This window comes from Rosa chinensis, chromosome 6 (assembly GCF_002994745.2).
Source record: "Rosa chinensis cultivar Old Blush chromosome 6, RchiOBHm-V2, whole genome shotgun sequence".
NCBI lineage: Eukaryota > Viridiplantae > Streptophyta > Magnoliopsida > Rosales > Rosaceae > Rosa > Rosa chinensis.
The window spans coordinates 43,877,691-43,893,080 of NC_037093.1; the positions used below are offsets into that span (position 1 = coordinate 43,877,691).

A 15,390-nucleotide genomic window follows, 5' to 3' on the forward strand; every position below is an offset into this window, starting at 1 on the left:
GATAAGTAAGGTATTTATGAGAATGGTAGAATATATAAGGAAAATAGTTCAAAATAAATAATAGAAAAACTGGAAAATTCCTTTTGAAAAGTCGCATGATTTTCACAAAACACTATCTTTTTCAATATTATGGAGAAGTTACCTATCAAAACAAAAAGAAGAAATTAAAGCCACCACTGTTGACTTGGTGTCTGGAGTTTTATCGTCAGAATTGGTGACAATCCTTTTCTCTTCTATTGTTGCAAGTCATATATGGCGTCCAAACTCCAAAGGCATCATTACCGTGAAGAAAGATTGTTAAAGGGTTAAAGGCTTGCATGCATAAATGTCAAATATCTGAATTCAGAGAAGAGGTTTAGTCACTCTTCTTAACTTGAGACAAAGTGTTGTGGACTAATCACTAACGTGGTATGCTAGTTTTGAGCAATCTGTTTAATGTTAGTCGGTAGGCCTTTTTGACCCGGACTCTCTCCCTCGTCTCTTTTACTTGTATTTTTTGTTTTTGTTTGTTGGTTTTGTTGAGGAAATATCGGAGTACTATTCTATGGTTCTCACTTATGCCCCATTATATATGCAAACAAAAAATTATAGACAACTTTTGAACTCAAATACATGAGTTTGGTGGGTGAAAATCTTTTAAAAGCTTTTTAATTTTAAGTAAAATCAACTCTGAGAGAGACAGCTATATGCCTTTTGGGTCCAAGGTGTCTGATAAAGGGTACTCTGAAAGCATTAACAGCGGGAACTCATATTGTAGACAATAATAAATCTAAATAATGATATGAGTCCATTTGACCTGTATACAAAATGACTGTATTTTTTTGGTGTTGTAGACGTGCATGCTCATTTTTGGACTAATATTTTAGGATTGTGTAATTTGAAAACATTACAGTTCTTTATATTTGAAAGTGAACTTGTCTAATGGATCGATACATCAAGTAAATTAGTTTGATAAAAAGATAAACTAATTTAATATAAAAGATAGACTTATTTAAATTAGTCTACTTGATATATATAGTCGGTCTAACTTTATATCAAACTAATCTATTTAATATTTTGATGTATTAGTAGTACATACAATGTATGATAAAAGTTTTATCAAAAATAGTCGTTGCATCTGTATAATACAATTGTCATTAAATTTCACTGCTGCCATCAACATCTTGACCCTTGCACAGAAATTCTGTCTTCATGATGTTGCGAATTTCATTGCTAACATCACCTTTTTTGACCCACGGAGAGAAAATCTAGGCCTGGGCACGGGCCGAGTTTGTTCAGAAATTCCAAAATGACCGGCCCCTTTTTTTTTTGTTTTTTTTTTAGCTGGGTTTGTGTAGTTGAAATGCCAAGACCAGTAAAACCCAGACCAAAATTTCAGGCTGGTTTTTGCAGGTTTATTGGCCCGAGTCACAAAATTCCTAGAAAGGCTACAGCTTGGTGGCGACACAGTCACAATCCAGAAACTATCCATCTCTTCTGATACCTTTTCCGACCTCTCACTATCAAATCCGACTCGTGGGCAACAAAAGCACCAACTCCTATCAGTTTTGTCCAGAATGGCACCGCTCTTCTTCTGCTGAAGCAATTGGGCAAATCTCGCAGAGGAAAGAGAAGCAGAAGATGGGACTGAGGGCGAGGATCTTGAGGAACTGGCGGCGGGAGATGTGTTGACGTGACAAGAGCTCGAGAAAGTGGATGGCGAGTAGCTGTAGGCGATGCAGGATAGAGTGTAATTTGGGTCTGGGGTGAATCATGGGTTTAGGAGTGTGAATTTGGAGAGATTGAGGGGTTTCGGAATTTTGTGGAGGAGAGAAAGTAAGGAAGAAGAAGAAGAAGAAAAGAAAAGGGGGGGGAGGGAGGGAGAAAGAGAGAGATGACGTTGCTAGTTACGAAAAGATCTAATACATCAATGTACAAATACGCCAAATAGATTTAACTCGATATAGAGAATTAGAGATAGACTAATTATATACAAAGATCGAGTATTCCCCTAACATAGTTGGCGCATATATATAGAGTCGGTATATTTCTAAATCAAATTAGTCTACTTGATGAAGTAATACATTGATATACCCTAGACGAACACGTTAGTTATTTATCCATTATTTTACAGAATATTAAAAAAAAAAAATGTGTTGAACAACTGTCCTTGAGAAAGAAAGCAACACCCAGGACTAGACAGCACATACATCCATATATGATAGCCCTAATCTAATCAAAATAAACATGTAATTCTTTCTTACATTAATTGAAATGAGCACATATCCCCTGTCCTGTTAATTGTTAATCTGTTTCTTTGTACAGAGAGTCCAACTTGGCTCTCTCTTTGACTTCGATGCCTCATACTGAAGCCAAAATTATAAGTTTTCTGAGATTTCAGGCTAATGATCCAGAAAATAAAATTTCATTTTCATTGCCTCTGTCGGTGTCTTGGAGATAATATTTACTAGCAATAGTGCCCGCGCTTTGCTGCGCTGCGGGGTTAATGATAAAATGAGTCAAAATTTCATCTGTCTAAAATTGTTTGGTTTACATTATTGCAGTTTACAATGACATTCTATCAAACCATTCTATGACAACATCAAGTATTCCCCTTTCTGATGGTTGATGCTTCATCAGTTTCATCATTTATCAATGCAATTACCATGAATTTCAGGTTTTGCTGCCATCACTGTATTAAAAAATTATGGTATATCAATACACTTAAAACAAACACCAAGTCAACAGAATCACCTAGCCATACCTGAACCCAATGCAGTTGGGAAATTGAATAACACACTGTTTTCAGAATCTGAGTAATCAAATAGTAACAGTTAAAGAATTGAACATTACCACAGGTATACACATTGTGAATTTAATACAAAAAACATCTAACTAAGCCTTAGCTGATTTACCTGAATAAAAACAATAGACCACAATACTACCAAAGCACAGATAAAGGAGTGGTAGCAAAAAAATTAACACCAAACCTTTTTGCATATAATCTGCAAAAGAAAAACAGAATGATAATGAGATTATGAAACTAATAATGACATATATGAAAAATTCTATCAGATATTACTTGTACTTTATAATGCATACTTTCCTATGCAACAATCAATTAACAAAAATACATAAACATACCAAAAATCAATCACAATATCATACCTTAGATACAACACATAATGTTTAGCAATGTAAGAAATCAAGGTTTCAAAAACTTACTCACCTATTTCATTGTATTATAATATCTATTGAAATCAACACTACCAACTTGGTAGGTGCTCCAAAGTTACTGGTATTTGCCTTATTATAGGAAAATGATAATTAGTCTATGCCAATCTCTAATGATCCCACCAATACACCTCAGAAAACGATTAATCAACTACTTTAGGTTTGTGTAAAGAACGGAAACATTTTATCAGCTCAAGCACATAATAGTTAACTTCATCAATGCACCAACCACAAACTGATTTGAAGTCATTGATTCAACATAGACGTAAGCAAATTAGTTGAATTCAAATTAGATTGTGCAAATCACAACATTATCAGTCATTAGTAGAAGAAAATATTCCACTCATGGAAACCAGTGAAAATTAACTAAATGATATCAAAGATGAGTCAGATTAAAAACCAAACCTGTTTTATTTCTTTTTAACCGAATCCTTTTACTTCAGAATCTTCAAAAAAGCTGGACCTTGGAATCATTGAAAGGTTAAAACCCAGGCTACAAACACAAACCAAATCACATACGTTAATAATTCAATCAAATAAGATTAACTGAGACAAATCAAGACCAACTAATCTATTAAAAAATCACAGAATAAATCCATGAAATCAAACAAGTCAGAGGGGAATTCAATTGAGATTACAGGGCCAACATTTATCAGATCTGTCATTAAAAAAAAAAAAACTCTCTTCGACCAAAATTCCCCTGCAAATCCTAGATTCTGGAAACCCAGTTACTATGAGATCGATGTTGATTACATGATTGCAGTAACCAAAACCCTCAATCAAAAACCGGATTCTCTAGTTTTTGTTAGATGGCAGATTCTGCTAACCCAGTTACTATAGAGATCAATGTTGATTACGTGATTCCAGCAACAATCGAACTCTCTTTCTCCTCGCACAAAGCAAACAAACACACTATGACAGAGAAAAAAGGAGGGCGAAGGCGACGTTACCTTGTTTTCGTCATCAATCCTTCACGTCTCTCTTCCTGTATTTCTCTCTGTTTGTTTTTGTTTTCGGGTTGTTGTTCTTTTGAGGATTGGTGAGTAGAGAAGAAGATAAAATTGATACACAGCAACAGCCGACTGTAGAAGAGAAAAGAAGATAAGATCGACGCACAGCAGAACCAAAAGAAAATATCGAAGGAGGGCAAAACAGCCAATTTATTGTCCTATAAACAATAACCGAGTGAACAATATACAGAAAAAGGAGGGCAGAACTGACACTTTACTGTTTTGAACAGTGACCAAGTGAACAGTGAACTCATCTTTGGTATATAGTAAATTTTCCGTGTACGACTTGCTGAAATAACGAAGAGAGAAAGACGTAGAGCAGCCTGTATTGGGAGAGCTTCCCCCCTAAATGGGGTCCGACCCGGCTCGAGAGGGATTAGTCCTTACCTACGGGTGGGGGATACCTTGGTTTACCAAAAAAGAAGAGAGAAAGACGTAGGTAATCGATGTTTTTTTGTATATATAGTAGACTTTGGACTAATGATAATATAAAATATATTGATACTGAGAGACGAATTACAACTAATCAACTTTATGATGCCCACTGGTCTGGGTATAATATGTAATGTAATGTATTGTACTGGCATATGGACTGAGCATATACGCCCATTATATAACACTATGCATCGTTTTCTTGGTACACATATTTTTTCTGTCACAATGTAAATACAAGCAAATTTTTACTTGAATATGTGGATTCAAATGAAAATTTGAAGTTTCTCTCACTCCACAAGTCAAACCTTCATCATGAAGTTGTGCAATTGATGCCCTTTTGTTATGTTTCAAGAGAACTAGAACGAGAAAAGAGAGTTAAGAGGACACAGTACCACAACACTCTTAATAATGACAATATATATGATTGAATAAATAAATATGAGCGATACATAAATTTTTCAAAGAATAAAAATTCCCTTAATTATTTGATTGATTGCCCCCTGGAGAGCTGCAGGTCTTTGCCATCCCATGAGTACGTGCACTAGCGGACCTAGCACATGCCCAATGGGGGGCTGTTGCTGTCACTAAAAATTTTGCAAACTAGTATAAATTAGGGACCATGACCAAAAGCACCAAAATAACAAAAAATTATCTCACTTACCCCAGCAACAGTTTTTTATTTCCACCTACACAATTTAACAACAAATGACTATTTTGCCCTAAACACAATTAATGAATTACAACTTCACCACTCAACATCAATCTCTCTAACTCTCTCTCTCATCCAATCTCTCTCTCCTCTCTCCCCCATCTCTCCCAACTGACCTCCGGCTCTCTCTCCTCTGGCTCCGGTGATCGACCCAGCCCTCTCTCTCCTCCGGCTCTGGGGCTCGAGACGGCCCTCTTTCTCTCTCCTCTAGCTCTGACGTTCGACCCATGTCGTCTCCCTCTCTCCTCCAGCTCTGGCGACGACGCAGCAACTCGGAGATCGAAGGAATATACCGGCTTCGTTTCCGGTTTCATGTGGTGTCGTCTTCGTCGCAATTTAACCTCGCTCTGGTGTCGATCAACCAACTGGGACCAGGCCGATCCCGTCGCGGCAAAGCAGACGGTCATTATCCACAGAGGACGTCGGCAACATGGAAATGAGTGAATCAGATCGGGTTTCGAGGAGGCTATGGGCTCGAGCTCCCAGAGGACGTCAGCAACATCATCCACGACCTTTGCCTCGCCGAAAGACTACTTCCGGTCCCGGGTCCGCAGTCGGAAAGATGGGAGAAGAGGACATGGGTGCCTAGATCATTTTCTGGGTGCCCAAATCAGTTTTTTTTTTTTGAAGTAACTGGACAAAATGAAAGAAAAAAAAAAGTTTTGAATGTCTATTGGGGGGCAATAGATATTCCGAATTGATGTAATCTCCTTTTTTTTTTTAGTAATCAAAGTCTTATTTGTCTAAATTTAGGAAGATTAATTCTCATTCTAGCGACTGAAAGTCCTATTAGGGGGCAATATGAGTCTATTGGGGGGCAATACATGGCTGATAGTTGTCTATTGGGGGTAATACATGGCTAATAGTCATCTATTGAGGGGAAATAAACTATCAGGGCAATAGACGTCTATTCGGGGGCAATAGAAGTCTCTATTGGGGGCAAAAAAAACATTTCCGGTGAGATTTTCAGCAAATTCCGGTAGGTGGTGGCCGGTGACTGGAATCCGGGGACCGGTGACCGAAATTCGGAAAAAAGTTGCCGGGATTCTGGGAGCCGGTGGCTGGGCTCCGGAGAAGTCTCCTATGGTTTCTCTCTCTCTCTCTCTCTCTCTCTCTCTCTCTCTCTAAGTTTCAAAGGGGTGAGGGTAAAATGGTATTAAAATTTTTTTTTTTAAAAAAAATCTCAATGGGGTATTAGGGAAGACCTCCTTAGAGTATTTTGGGTAAGAGAGAATTAAAAAATACTTAATGGGGTAAGTGGGAAAAAAAATCTCTAAAAATGTGGTAAATGGACAAAAACCCTATAAATTAACATACTTACCATATATGATATGAAAAAAATTAATAAAAATCAAGGGTAGCCCCCACTTAAAATGAAATTCAACATATAGTTATATAGGAGTCATCATGGGCCGGGTTAGGGCTGGCCCTACCCTAAATTTTAGGGCTTAGGGTAGGGCCGGGCCAGGCCTAGTCAAAGTCAACAAAATTTAGGGCCGGGTAGGATAGGGTAAGGCCAAGGCTTAAATATGTTAACCCTTACCCGACCGAAAAGCCCAAGTCACTAGGGTCAAATGGGCCGGGTCTGGCCGGCCTTCCAAATAGGGTCGAAATGGGCCTAAAAGGCCTTTAATTTGTTTAACAAAAAGAAATACATTATTCTTTTTTCCTTAAAATGTGGCTCCATGGTCATATAGGTAATATAAGACTCATTGTTTTTTGTTGATCATATTTAATATATATATATATATATATATTGAGATTAACTTATAAGTTATAACATTTATAAATATTAGTTAATGAGGTTATATTTAATTAACTATCTCTCTAAATCTCTAAATTAATTTTTATTTAACAAAGGAAACAAGAATTAAAGAAAATAAAGCTTAGGAAATCAATTACCAAAAAAGAGATAAGTTGTATGCTATAGAAAAAAGAGAAATTTATTTTTAAAATAGAAAATATTAGGGTTTAAACGGGCGAGCCTAGAGGGCCGGGCCGGGCTTGGCCCTAACGGGATCAAATGGGTAGGGCCGAAGGGCCGGGCCGGGTTTCAATTGCATGGCCCTTACCCCACCCTATTTGAGAAAGGGTCGGGCCGGGTAGGGCTTCGGCCCTATGGGCCGGGCAGGCTTTGGGCCAAATGATGACCCCTATAGTTATAGGACTTATAGCTTTTGTACATTAATTATACATTCTTTCAATATTTCATTGTACTTGTTGGGTGCAACACATATATATTAATCAAAATTCTCATCTCCACAAAATTAAAATCATACGTCCGCCACTAAGTACGTGGTAGCTCACGCTTAAACTAATTGGTTTGATTCGATTTTGGTAGGTGCAAACTTAGAAGTTGATCTAGAATGTAGTTCAATAATTAGAAATGCATCTTGTTTCAAGTCATTTGGGTTAATCATATTGGCAAAATAATAATAAAATTGTAATAGCTGGAATGAGATAGCTGAAACTAAAGTTGAATATGATATGCAATCATTATAGATAATGATTAAAAATCGATTGATTCTTTAATAAGCAGATCGATGAGCTAAGGTCTCGTTTGGTTCGCGGAAAGAAAGTAATTCGTTTGTCTTTCCCATGGAAATAGAAATGAAATTTTCCAAGAACTTTCTATACCGTTGTTTGGTAACATACGGAAAGCTATAAGGAAAGTTGTTAAAAAGTTTATAATTAATACAATAAAATAATATATTGTGACGAATAAATGCAAGGAAATAAATGGGAAAAGTGATTCCTTTGAGGTTTGGAAGAAACCACTTCCCTCATATTTTTCCTTCCTTCAGGAACGTTTTTCCTTTCATTTTGCATTCCAAATGCAAGAAAGAATCAAGTTTCCTTTGTTGAAGCTTACCGTAAACAAACGAGGTCTAAAGGTAAAGAGTTCGGAAGAGGAAAAAGACAAAAAAATGACCTAATAAAGGTAGAAAAAATAATAATAACTAATATAACCGGGCCGATCATTTTTTTTTTTAAACACCTAAAAAAAGAGATTGAATCAGGTCTGGTGCGGTTCGAACCCGGTCCGGTCTGGTTTGACAAATGTTTTTAGAAGAACCAGATTGAATCTGTCAGTCCGGACCGATCTGGTCTGATTTTTCAGGTCTCCAGCTTTTTTCCCACCCTCTCTTCATGAATAATGATGTTGTAATGGGCCCTGCCAGATTTTTATGCATATCAGACAAATCTGCATTGCTTTTTCTCTTAGCTCTACAATACAAATATAAATATTAACTATTATTTAATATGGGTTCGGTTCAGTGTTTGTTGGTTTGTCATAAGCATTGTGTTGCAATGCATAGTTGGAGCATTTCTTATGCGTTGAGAGATTAGTCCTTGGGTCTAGAAAGTCTTTGGCCTCACATTGTTAAATAAATAAATAAATAAATATATATATGTATGTATGTATGTATTAACGGAAAATAGCACCGCAAGTATCAGTTCGTTTGGTTTAATTGGTTTAATGCGGTTTGTCTGCTTTTAGTTCTTAAAAGTCCACCCTCATCAATACTTGTAATATCTCTCCCACAAGTATTAGATTTGATATCGCTTTTCATATTCTTGAATTATAAATAATAAAAGGGAAAAAATGCAAACAATGTCCGACCTTTGACCCATTAGTAACTTCGGTATCTGAAGTTTGAAAAATATCACATTGGTACCTGATGTTCTTATCCCGACCCAACATAAGTACCTAAAACCGTTAACTCCGATACGGCGTCAGACAGGTGGCATATATTGAAGCGTAATTTAGTCTTTTCATATGTAATTCATTATTTTCTTTTTCTAAATTATAAGCTTGCTGAATTGAATTTTTTTTTTTTCCTTTTGCTGCCTTCTATACTCTCCTGAGTCTCCTCTGCTGAGCTCCAGAGCCGTCCCTTGACCAAGGCAACCAAGGCAGTGGCCTTGGGCCTCAGTTTGGGGACGGCCTCCATCTTAATATATATATATATGTGTGTGTGTGTGTTTAAAAAAAAAACAAAAGATAGTAAAAGAAAAAAGATGCACAACTGTAGTCTGTAGAAGATGACATTGAGACTAATGAAATCAAACCCGTGATTCCATGAGGCCTCAAATTCCTCTTTTTCTTTTGTATTTGTAAGTTAAACACCCCAAGCTTTCCTCTTTCTCCATCACTTTGGGATTAAAAAAGAAGATAACCAAAAGTTTTGCTCGCACTTTCACTAATTTGGGCAAAAATGAAACATTGGCTGTTGAAACATGAATTTTTAATTCCCCTGATTCTTTCAAAGACAAACGGTAACATTTCTTCTTTTTATGTCTATTGTTACTTTTTATTTTGTTTATATAATCTACTATGTTTTAGTTTGAACTTGGAGCTGAATTTGAAGATGTGGATACCAGAGAGCTTGGGATATTACCAGCGCAGCTGGGCGTCGTTGCTAGTGTGGCTTCGGCATCGTTGCTGCAAGGCCAGATTTACCAACCCATGTGACAAATGCAATTTGAGCTCAAATGCACACCAGGTGTTCAATAAAATGCCTAGATGAAATGAGATTCTGGGTGGGAGTAGTGAAATGGGTAACCTTCGGATTCGACATTGCTGCCCATGAGGTGGTGATTCTGAGCACAGTACCGGAATTGGGACGAAACCCAAAGGAAGAAGGAGCCAACTGGTGCCAAGGTGACCAATTCTGTTGTTAAGAAGAAGTGAACCGTCATGGCCTACCCTAAGGATTTCATAGGCGTAATCTTTCTTCATAAAAAACTAGTTAATCACTCCTGCGCGATGCTGCGGGTTTTTGTGCTTCATAAGTTTATTCATTATACATATACATATTTCAAAAGTTGGTGTTTTCACCAGGTTTGTATAGTTACATATTACAAAATTGGAAATCCTAGGTAGAAGCTGGTATCATATATGTCCCTGCAGCAGCCCAACATCATGGTTCAAATGCACTATCTCGTATGTGTCCCTGTCAAATGTGAAATAAATTCATTCATGATTCCAAGTGATCAGTTAAGTATTAAAGAACAATATTCATGTCTCATGTCTAAGTTACAGACTCTAATGCAAGCTCAATGATTATAGGATCTTCCAACAACTTGACATATTTGTGGACCAACACTAACATTTATGCAAAGCAATGAAAAAAAATCATCTCAAGAAGAATTGAGCATGTAGATCTGGGAAATGAGATTCTAAACTACTCCCTGTTCAAAACCAAAACAAAAATCCAGCAAAATAAATTCACACACAAAAAAACAAAAAACCTAGGAAGGGAAAGGGAACTGGATTTTTGTCATCCCTCATTAAAAATAACCAGAATATGAATTACACAACTGCCTTGACAAATATAATATAACACCGCTTGTGTTTAGTTGGTCTCCTGATTTGATTGATCAGTTTGACAGTTCTTCTAATTCCATACCTTTCTTAAAGTTGAAATTTTTTATAACCTGCCTTAAGCTTTTTCTAATGAATTTGTATGCATTTTAAGATGCATACAAAAATACAGCAAAACATCAAGGCATTTGATAGTGAAGTACCTGAGAGGTGAGCTTTTTGTGCCAGCCTGTACTATAGTTGCAGCTGATTGAGCTGCAGATGCAGCAACCAAAGATAGCCTACCAATTCCCTGTAGAAAACATAAATGAATGTGTGCATGCATTTATCAATATCAGCCATTTACATCTACACTCACACATTAAAGTAAACATAGATTGAGATAAAATACAAATAATGCAACTTGAGAAACAACAGATAACCCCAAGCGAGTAGCTTCATGAGAATCGACTTGTACTTGCATGGCAGAGTGAAGGCGGGCAAAGCCGGTGGTATCCGTGTCAGGTCGTAAATAACAAAATCAATAGCATATACCTCTAGAAACGATAACAATTTCTTTATGGAGATTATGGTTTGTGAGGGTGGTGTGTATCTGTATCTGCAGAAGAATTTTGTCAATGTCAGTCCCTATATGAAACTTTAACACTAATGGACAAACATTCTAAATTACCAATTTTCCATATATCTATTCCCCTTTCATATACAACGATACAGAGACTATGAGCGAAGTGGACAAAGAAGAAGATGAATCACTATATGAACAATAATTCATGGTGTATGTTATATAAATGCATTTAAAGATGCAAGTAAAGTAGTTCCATATTATGTAGAATATAGATACTTTTGAGTACCATATATTTGTTTTTTGTCTTTGATTCTTCTCATGTACCTGCACTTATATTCCTTGCAGTTGCAAAAAATTTATCTCCTTTCCAACCCCGCCAAACACCTAAAAGACAAACAATATGCTTCACTTTAAACGTTACAAATTCCACATATAAGGAACTGCCATAACATTTTGAAGATAAAATCTAAGAACTCATCGGTGGATCCCCTCCTTTTTAGTCCTACAACAGTAGCTCAGCTTCAGCAAAACTCAGTAGCTATTCATGTGTCTCCTCCTGAAATGCTAACCAAAGGATCCAATTACTTACCAGTTCCACAAAATCCCAATTCATAAATTTACAATCATTATCACAAAATAAGATATTTAAATTAGAAGTTTAGAACCCCAACATAATTCATAAGACTTGACACTCATTACCACAGACCCAGAATCAAACTAACACAAATCCAAATGCCCAATTCACCCAGATACACAAAGATTTAAGATTTACAGTTGGGGAACGCACTGAAATTCAGAACCAATCAACCAAATAAAGCATCAACATCAGACAGTCCTGCATATCCATTAGAATCAATAGAACCTCCGAACCTCTGTTGCCTGGGAATCATTTCCTCAGCTTTGAAGATTCAAACACTTATGTCTATGTTTCACTACTACGTGTTGGGTGAAATGCATAACAGAATCAAAACAGTACAGGAGTAATAGCCAAATATCACTGGAAGAATGTGATCTAAAAGTACCAAAGTGATCTCAGAAGACAAAGGATATTCCAAGATATGATGCTAATGTCAAAACTAAGAGGATACTGTAGAAAGTTCTGAGGCTGAAATATTAGGCAGAAACTTTTGAATATCCAGGGTAAATGAGAAAGTTACCTTTTCAGATCTTTGTTTGGCATTGGTGGGAAAAGGGAGCTGATTCAAAATCTTGGTTTACTTTGAATGAAGTGTTGGAATGCTTTGTATGCATATAAAGACCAGTACACAATCATTCACTCCTCATATCAAAAAAATGGCATAAGTTCTTTCATTCTCTCTTTCTTTTTTATGTATTTCACCACAAATTCTCTAGAATTTTCCTAAATCTCTGTACCCTGTACTTGTTAAGAAATGCTTAATGATCCATAAAGCTGGCAAAAAAAAAAAAAAAATACTCATACAAAGCTATTAGCTCTCAGTTTTCCTTTCCAAAGACAAAGTCATTATGCATATAAATTGAACCTTCATAGAAATCCTATTATATCCAAAATCATGTTCGATAAGATTTGACGCCACTACAAACCAAATTCTTTTATTTTGAAAGGACCTACACTTGATAAAGTTAACCAATTCTGCAAGTAGTTTTGATGTGGGGATGAATCTAATACTGTTTACAACCACTTGTTTTTCTTTTTGCATGTACAGTTATGGGTTTAGGAGTTTTTAAGCTTTTTCTAATGAATTTGTATGGATTCTAAGATGGATATAGAAATACAACAAAACAATCAAGGCATTTGATAGTGAAGTACCTTAGAGGTAAGCTTTTTGTGCCAGCCTGTACTACAGTTGCAGCTGATTGAGCTGCAGATGCAGCAACCAAAGATAGCCTACCAATTCCCTGTAGAAAACAGAAATGAATGTGTGCATGCATGTATCAATATCAACCATTTCCATCTAAACTCACACATTAAAGTAAACACAGATAGAGATAAAATACAAATAATGCAACCTGAGAAACAACAGATGACCTCAAGTAAGTAGCTTCGCGCGAAGCGACTTGTACTTGCATGGCGGAGATGAAGGCGGGCAAAGCCGGTGGTTATCTGTGTCGGGTCGTGGGTTTTCAGAGGAAGAACCAACGGGTGACCCGACAAAGTCCTTTTTCGAGCTTGAAACCTCTGATCTTTCTCATACTCGGCAGAAGAAAGGAATTGGGTGTTTTGAGCGTTTGGGTTGTTACAATTTTGGGTGAGAGATAATGGGATTTGCTCAGGGTTGAACAAAAGGGCCACGGGTATGCTTCGGACATGGTCAGTCGGGAAAGAGTTGAGCAGATTTCAGAGTGAGAAGTGGCTAGCTATAGGGGGACATGATCAAAACTTGTAGTACTCTCGTCTTCCTCTGCTCCCTTCAATTGCAACCTCACAATAGCCGCCATCGAATAACTATGCACAACAGCGTATTTGACATTAAAAAAAAAAAAAAAAAACCAAGGGCAAAAGCGTCACTTCAACAACGCTAAGGAACAGTGCTTAGGAATAATAACCCATCTTTAGTATATAGTAAATACAATTAAATCTTGAAAACTTTATCAAGGTATCTTTTGCTAGTTTGTTGAGTTGGTCTATAGGTTTTTGTTTGTTGCCATCGTTGTTTGGGTCACCATTCCCAGAATTGGGTGCTTTACTGGCAGTGGCGCAAAAGTCTAGTTTCTTGTGGGTTTGCCGAATGTACGTGGCTAAGAATTTTTGTTGTTCTTTTTATCTGATTCATGAACTAAATTTCAATTGGTCTATTTCGGATTAAAATTCTCTTTTGCTTCTATGTTTCTCTTTATGGGAAAAACAGATCAGGGCTCAAGAACAGAGCAGAATAATGGGAGAGAAAAAAATGCAGAAAAAAAAATTAATGCATTAAAACATGAAAAGACAAAATTGTCCTTCAATATATGCCACCTGTCTAATGCCGTAACGGAGTTAACAATTCCAGGTACTTATGTTGGGCCGGGATATGAACATTGGTAATGTGATATTTTTTAAACTTGAGATACTGAAGTTACTAATAGATCAAAGGGCGGACACTCTTAGCATTTTTTTCCCATAATAAAAAATAAAATAAAATAAGGGAAAAATTTTCAAACAATATATGAACTTTTGGCTACTGATAATTAAGGTTTCCGAATTTAGACAAATAACACATTGGTACATGGACTAACAAACCTGATACACTTTTGGTACCTACCGTTATCCATTAGTTGGCATGCCACCTGGCATATTTTGAAGGTTGAATTTGTCTCTTCTCTTCTTTCTACACACAGTCAGTTCTCTCTCTTCCATTTTCCCAAAATCAGAGATGGTGACGGTGGGGGCGGAGATGGTGAGGATGCATGGTGGTGGGGAGATGGAGATACAAATGGTGGAGGCAGTGAGTTGACATTTTGGAATTGAGATCATTTGCTCAAGCCAAGCATCCAAACAGAATGATCAATGGATTCAATTTGAGAATTGGAATTCGAAACCTCATCGGATGCGACAACACTTGAAACCGAAGGTTTTGAATTCCAAATCTCAAATTGAATCCATTGATCATTCTGTTTTGGATGCTTGGCTTGAGCAAATGCAGATTGATCAGCTAGTAATCTAGTTAAAATGAATTCATTTTACTCATAGTTCATAAGGTACATATTCTTTTTCTGGGTTTCTTTACTAGAAATTGGGAGAGAGAGAGAGAGAGAGAGAGAGAGAGAGAGAGAGAGAGAGAGAGAGAGAGAGAGAGAGAGAGAGAGAGAGAGAGAGAGAGAGAGAGAGAGAGAATGGAAATACCAAACTACCTTTTGAAAAATGAATAATGACATAAGGTTAATGGTGTTATTAACTGCAGATAGAATAATTGGGTCGGGTTTGTTAGTCCAGGTACCGATGTGTTATTTGTCTAAATTGAGAAATCTTAATTATCAGTGGCCGAAAGTTCATGTACTATTTAAAAAAATTTGTAAAAAAATTATAATAATTAAAGATGACCTCTCCAACAAACAGTACATCCCAGCAAAATTTTTGAACAAAATAATCCTACAAACTAAAAGTAATTAATGTTTCGGACCGAATCTTTTTGGGGATTGGTATAGTCTTCGTCCGATGTTTGAGCATATT

The 15,390-nt window shown here is 36.7% G+C and overlaps 2 long non-coding RNA genes across 6 annotated transcripts; both read right to left on the minus strand.

Annotated features, from left to right (window-relative positions):
* Positions 1–1,082: 1,082 nt before the first annotated feature.
* Positions 1,083–4,353, minus strand: LOC112173772. 3 transcript variants are annotated; one of them, XR_002925699.2, is made up of 5 exons: positions 4,164–4,353; positions 3,619–3,706; positions 2,895–2,984; positions 2,744–2,791; positions 1,083–2,671 (listed from the first exon to the last, which is right to left on the minus strand). It is a non-coding gene; the product is annotated as an uncharacterized LOC112173772 (long non-coding RNA). The 3 variants fall into 3 exon arrangements; XR_002925697.2 differs by having other exon boundaries at positions 1,083–2,791; positions 4,164–4,351; XR_002925696.2 differs by having other exon boundaries at positions 1,083–2,984; positions 4,164–4,349.
* Positions 4,354–9,593: 5,240 nt separating this feature from the next.
* Positions 9,594–13,691, minus strand: LOC112173773. 3 transcript variants are annotated; one of them, XR_005801931.1, is made up of 5 exons: positions 13,251–13,691; positions 13,051–13,139; positions 11,586–11,825; positions 10,900–11,294; positions 9,594–10,043 (listed from the first exon to the last, which is right to left on the minus strand). It is a non-coding gene; the product is annotated as an uncharacterized LOC112173773 (long non-coding RNA). The 3 variants fall into 3 exon arrangements; XR_005801930.1 differs by lacking the exon at positions 9,594–10,043 and adding an exon at positions 10,103–10,325 and having other exon boundaries at positions 11,586–11,817; positions 13,251–13,690; XR_005801929.1 differs by lacking the exon at positions 9,594–10,043 and adding an exon at positions 10,103–10,325 and having other exon boundaries at positions 13,251–13,690.
* Positions 13,692–15,390: the final 1,699 nt, after the last annotated feature.